Genomic DNA, 6751 nt, shown 5'->3' on the forward strand with positions numbered 1-6751 from the left:
GTCCCTGCTTAAGGGCGCCACGGTGGCGAGATGTTAACTATCTCGCCTGGTATGCAGGAGGGGGCCTGGGTTCGATCCCTACCCCTGACCCCTGCTGTGTATGTGGAGTTTGCGTCTCTCTCTCTCCCCGTGATGCTCGTGGAGTTTTATCCGAGGTCCTCCGGTTCCCCCCCCCCCCCCCACTCCACATGTCGACTCAACACGCGTTTAGAGTATTTTGACTGCTAATAATGTCCACGTGATGATGATGATGATGAGCCACCACTTCGTTGAGCGATCATTTGTGGCCAGGTCGCTTCTGAAAAGTGCTACACACCTCTCAATGGGCCTTACCTGGTAAAAACACGTTCCTTCGGAGTGGGCAGGTAGGAACTTGGTTGGACAGCGCATTCGTGCACGACAGACAAATATGCACGACAGACGGACAAATAGTCCCTGGTGGGCAGTGTGGAACCTGTTGTTCCTACCTGTAAACATATACATATAGTTGTTAGTGTTTTAGTTTTAATAGCACGTGAAGAGCTATAAAATCTTATTATGTGCCATGAAGAAGGGCCCCATTGCCCAACATGTCACCGGTTACATTGTTTCGTGTTGTGGTCGTTGTTGTTAACTGTGCTTGAGCAGCAACAGCATCACCACCACCAACTCAATGCGTTTAGTTTTATCTTAGAAGATCGAATGACGTGAAACACTGGTGAGATGAGAGAGAGGGTGGGACAGGCGTTCTATCGGTCCGATTGGTGCACGATTGCGCGATGCGTCACGTGCCTTGTCTCATCTCTGGCACGTGGCTGAGTGGTGGTGGGCTGGTGGTGGGGGGGGAGGCTACAACGTAGCGGAATTATCTAGTGCGCAGGCGGTGCAACTGCGCCGGGCCCCATGGGGCCAGAGAGGCCCAGTCGCCGGTCTACGAAGAGGGGGAATTGGATATGAGGCGCGGACGGGGGGGGGTCCCGGGGGAGGAGGAGGAATGGGGGGGGGGGGTCCCGTTTCATTCCGTGCACCAGGCTCCATGCCAACCACGCACGCTACGCCACTGATTATCATCAGACTAAGATGACCGACAGATCGGCCACGCACACGCGCCCCCCCCCCCCCCCGCAATTAGCCTTCTGTACAAAGGGGTCAAGCGCTGTTAGCGAACATCTGTTGAGGTCGGAATCACGACGTGGTGGAGCGGTGTTGCCAGCACCACGTCCCAGCCTGTCATTTGCCCCCCCCTCCCCCCCGATGCTGATGTTCACACGCTCACACACACTGCCATTAGGACCTCATTTTGAGGGCTTAGTTCGACTTGCCAAGTTGCTCCTCTGCTGTTGAGCCGTGCCGACATGGATTGCCTCGTGCGCGGCGGCAGCGAGTGGAGCAGCAAGAGTGCGTTGGCCAGACGCCACTGCAACACCAAAGAGCCCCATCGCGTAGAGCCAGACTGGCTGTTGGGGCGAGTGCTGGTAGCAAGCAAGCAAGCGGGTATACAATAAAAACAAATGGCGACGTTTCGGGCGCAACGCCAGCGTCCGTCATCAGGTGGGAAAGCACGGTCTGCTGCTGAGGCAGACTGTTTTAAAAGGTGACGGACGCTTGTCTTGCGCCCGAAACGTCGTGATTTTATTTTATTTTCTACCCACGTGACCTTACCGAAAGGACCAAAATGTATGGATCCCTGCAGTCCATGAAAGCTTCAAATCAAGCAAGCAGCTGTTCGGGTAGCAGCAATGCGACGCGTACAGCAACGCATCACGACGCCTCTGTTGTTGTTGCCGTCGTCGTGATGTCTCCACGCCCCTGCAGGTGACCCATTTACGGCCGAGTGGCCCCGGGGGACTCAACAACAACAAAGTTAGTCATCGTTTTGACAAATGCGCGTGGCGTGTCTCCCCCCCCCCCCGCCGTCGTGCTGGGCGCGTGCTCGCGGTTGATGATATTCAGCACGAGGCTCGGGCAGGCGGAACGCGGCGCGGCGCCGTTGCGCGTTTAAGGCCGAGTCGATCTAGGTGCGAGAGGCGCGGTGGGACGGCTGCGTCCACCACCGCATCTCGCCGTGGCGCGAAGTTTTCGCGGCCGCCAGCGTGCCTCTCGGCGCCTGCGCTGGTGGTGGTTGTGGTGGCGATAGTGGTTGTGGTGGTGGTGGTGGTGGTAGTGGTGGTGGTTGTGCTGGAGGTGATGGTTGTGAAATCGCTCTGCAGTGACGCACGCGGTACGCCCCGCGCTCCGTCAAGGCCCCCCCCCCCCCCGAAATTGGGAGGAAGCGGTTTTTTTTCTCGCATTTGCGTCACACGCAGGCACACGGAGGTTGTTTAGGGGGGGTGGAGGGTGGGAAGACGGCAGCAGCAGACGGCCTGAGATGGTGGGCGGGCGGAGGGGGGGTTGTCTGGCGTTCGGGGTGGTGGTGGTTGAGATGGTGGGGTAGGGGAGGAAGGGAAGGGGGAGGCGGGCGGGCGAGTGAGTGATGGTGCGCGTGGGAGTTTCGGGCGGGGAAAGCCTCTTGCCAAGTCGCGTTCAACGTTGCTGCTCAGCTGCAAGGCAACCCCGCACACGGCTGCCTCCCAAGATGCACGGAGACCAGGCGGGGAGGTTTGTGTGGGTGGGTGAGAGCAGTGTGAGTGGAAGGGCAAATGGGTGGAAGGTAGCGGGTGGATTTGGACAGATCTGCATAGGTGAGTGTGCATACTGGGGAGCGGTGGCGTAGCGGTTAGCTCGTTCCGCTACGAACCCGCGGCCAATTGCCACTGACGATTATCTGAACCGGTCCTGGGCCTCCCTTTACGTCGACTCGGCCTCAAATTGAGTATCCTGGGAGACAAAGGCGGTCGGGCGTGGTGCTGGCCACCCAACCCCTCGTGTGCCGTGCCCGCCTTCGTAGGTGCCTTAACAATCTGTTGAGGTTATTCGGAGGATCTTTGTCTTCTTTGTCCACATGTCCCTTACCCGTGTGGTTGTGTGTGTGTGTACCTGACTGTGTGAGTGGGGAGCGGTGGTGTAGTGGTGAGCGCACCGCCAGGTCGAATTCCGCTCACGGGTCTACACAGCCTTCAATGAGTGCCGTACACGGTGTGGTGTGTGAACATCACCACTGGGGGAGACAAAGGCGGCCTGGGAGTGGTGCTACCCACAACCACCCCCTCGTGTGCCGTCTTGCACTTTCACAGGTTTCCTCTAACAGCCCTCGCCCAAACAGTTTGTGAAGGCTATACGGGGTGGCTTTATCTTTGTAGTTAACTCTATGCGCGTGCGTGTGTGTCTGTCTTTGAGAACGCGTGTCTGTGCACGTGTCCGACACGTGCACAGACACGCGCGTGTGTGTGGACTCGGGTTACGCGTGCGTGTACATTACTGTGTGTGCGTGTGTCTGTCGAGGGGGTAGCGGCAGTGTAGCGGTTAGCTACACACATCGTCACTGGGGAGACAAAGGCGGCCGGGGAGTGTGGTGCTGGCCACCCACCCCCACGTGTGCCGTGCCGGCCTTAATAGGTGCTCCCTATAACAGCACTTTGCCCCAATATCACGTCTGTATTTAGGGGGATCTTTGTCTTTGCATGCAGGTGCGACTTTGCGTCAACGTTCACTTAGCCTGGCACCGACGCTCTGGGTTACGTCACTTGGGGGCAACTGGGAGCTGTGTGTGTGTGCGCGTCTGTGTGTGTGCGCGTCTGTGTGTGTGTGCGCGTCTGTGTGTATGTGCGCGTCTGTGTGCGCGCGCCTGTGTGTGCGCGCGCCTGTGTGTGCGCGCGCCTGTGTGTGCGCGCGCGCAAGAAGAAATTGGCACCTCAATTTGTACTGTCCCTCCCTTGGGTAAACTCGGCCTAAAATTAGCCACCTCTGCCGGTGGTGTGGCCGGGCAAAACATAGCCACCCACCACCCAGCCCTCCCACGGCACGGAACCCTCTCGTGTGTGTTCGCCTTTTAATAGGTGCTCGCTAACAGCCCTTGTCCCAGTGGGCTATAAATATGTGTTTATTCTGCCCCCCCACCCCCACCTTCACCAACCCGTACTGACCAGCGCGGTGAAGTATGGCAAAATATATCTCACGAACCCGCAATGTGTGTCCTGCCTCACCTTGTCTGCGCTATCTGTATGTGTGTCTATGTATCTCTTCGTCTAACCATCGTGTTATCCTCTCTGTGTCTGTCTGTCTCCCTGCCTGTATGCTTCTCGATCTGATCTGTCAACATGATCGTCTCTGTCGGCCAGCCTATCTGCGTGTCGGTGTGGTATCCCGCCAGCCAGCCTAACTATCCATCAGCCAATCCGGCCTGTCCATCTATCAGGCAGCCTATCTAACCGTACGTCCGCCTGTCTGTATATCTGTCTGTCGGCCTGTCTGTCTGCCTGTCTGCCTGTCTGTCTGTCTGCCTGCCTGTCTGTCTGTCCGCCTGTCTGTCTATCTGTCTGTCTGTCTGCCTGTCTATCTGTCTGCCTGTCTGTCCGCCTGTCTGTCTGTCTGCCTGTCTGTCTGTCTGCCTGCCTGTCTGTCTATCTGTCTGTCTGCCTGTCTGTCTACCGGACCAGTCGACATCTCCGTCTATCGCTCTGCCCCAATGCGCGCGAGCACCGCATTGGGGCCACGCGCACGCGCGCAGCGCGTGGGTGGGTGGCGTGGCGCGCCGCCTCCTTGGCTCGGACACCACCACGGTAGGCAGCGCAGCGCCGTGGGGGGAGGGGGCGGGGGGAGGGGGGAGGGGAGGAAGGAGAAAACCCCACGGGGGCTTGAGGGGAGGGGGGTGAGGGCTGGGTGCGCGAGGGAGGGGGGCTCTGAGGACGGCGTTGGGGGTAGCGTGGGGTTATTGCTGGGGTAGAGGATTGGTGATGCTGGGAAGGATGGGGGGGAGGGGTGTGTAAGGGGGTGGATGGATCAAGCCGGGGGGTGGAGGGGAAAGGCGACTCGGCTGCGCTTTTTCTGGACCCGGAGGGGCGCGTAAACATACGTGCCCTGAGCATGATCCTGCTGCTTGCTGCTGCTGCGAGAAGAGAGAAGGGAAGGTTAGAACTCGCACACGCGCACACGTGCGTGCGTGACTGCCTCGGTCACCCCTCCACCCCCATACACCGCCACCCAACCTCCCGAGCGAGAATAAACATCCAGCAGTAGTGTTGAGTCGCCCTTACCCCCCACCCCTCCCACACACACACACGGCATAGCTCGGTCGGTGCAAGTCGGTGTTGTTTGTGTGTGCGTGGGCATGTGTGTGTGTATAGTAAGTGCGGAGCGGTGATTTCCGCACCGCGTTACGAAACCGGCCCACCTGAGTTCCATGACCGCGGGTCACGGCTAACGCCAGTGGCTATTTATTTGAACCGGTGGCCTGGGCGTCCCCGAGGCCGACTCGGCACTTGCATGCGAGTAGCCCGGTGCGAGGCGCAGACATCGCGACGAGAGAGACAAAGGCGGCCGGCCGTGGTTCTTACCACATCGCGCTCGTCCGTGCCATTCCCGGCCTTAATAGGGGCACGATGACACAACATTTGCCCAGTCTTGATATATGGGGATTCATATTCTTAGGTTTTTTTCGGTAAAGTCACGTAGGTAAAACATCAAAATTAATAAAAAATAAAATAAAAATCACGACGTTTCGGAGGCAACACAAGTCTCCGTCATCAGGTGGGACCGTCACAGCCAGATTAGCTGCATCAAGTGAGGCAATGATTCATCTCTTGAGGAAGGCCAGCGTCTCGAGAAGCTGTGACTTCTTGTCTCGTTGTCTGTTAAAAACTCTAACAGACAGGTGGAATTCCTCCCTGACAACGAGACACGAAGTCACAGCTTCTCGAGACGCTGGCCTTCCTCAAGAGATGAATCATTGCCTCACTTGATGCAGCTAATCTGGCTGTGACGGTCCCACCTGATGACGGAGACACAAGTCTCCGTCATCGAAACGTCGTGATTTTTATTTTATTTTACTTTTATTAATTTTGTGACTTTACCGAAAAAACCTAAGAATATGAATCCTTGCAGTCACGAAAGCTTCAAATCTAGAATATATGGGGATGTTAACTGATAAACGTGTATGTATGTTGTGCGGTTAGTGCTACGAACCCGGTGACCCGAGTTCGATTTCCGCTCATGGCCAACACCAGTGAGCATTATCTGAACCGGTTATGGGGCTCCCCTAGGTCGACTACGCCTTAAATAAGTACCTGGTGCGGGAGACAAAGGCGGCCGGGCGTGGTGCTGGCCACCCACCCCCTCGTGTGTGCCGTGCCGACCTTCGTAGGTGCTCGCGAACAGCACTTGCCCCACCAGTCTGTTAAGGCTATTGTGGCGGGAGGGGGGAGAAACTTTGTCTTTATCTTTGTACACACTGCTTGGAAATCGGAGTGCAGTCGATGTTCTTGGTTCAGTGATGGTGGGGATTGTTCTTCTGTAAACACGAGTTTACCGCGAGACTTGCAGAACTTTAAGTTAAGCCTGCCTCGTGAAAAAAAAATCTAATTACTTTTGGGGGCCCCAAATTAAGTTATTTTCTACGTTTTATCGTCGACTCGACTACAAATATTATATCATCATTATAATTTACATCCGTCACTGAGCCGCGGTCGTCTACGCGTATTGTACACAGCAATGTTACGTATTTTGTTACAGATGTACTCCGGTTTAACGTGGACAACTGCTGGAGCGAGCGCTGTTAGCGAGCACCTATTAATCCTCCAATGAGTTGTGTAATATTTTGGAGTTCGGAGCGTAACGCTAAAGACTGGAGAATCGGGAAACACCACCACACCACCCAACACCACCCATCACCACCCAA

The sequence above is a fragment of the Lampetra fluviatilis genome, chromosome 32, assembly GCF_964198595.1.
Source record: "Lampetra fluviatilis chromosome 32, kcLamFluv1.1, whole genome shotgun sequence".
In the NCBI taxonomy this organism is placed as follows: Eukaryota; Metazoa; Chordata; class Hyperoartia; order Petromyzontiformes; family Petromyzontidae; genus Lampetra; species Lampetra fluviatilis.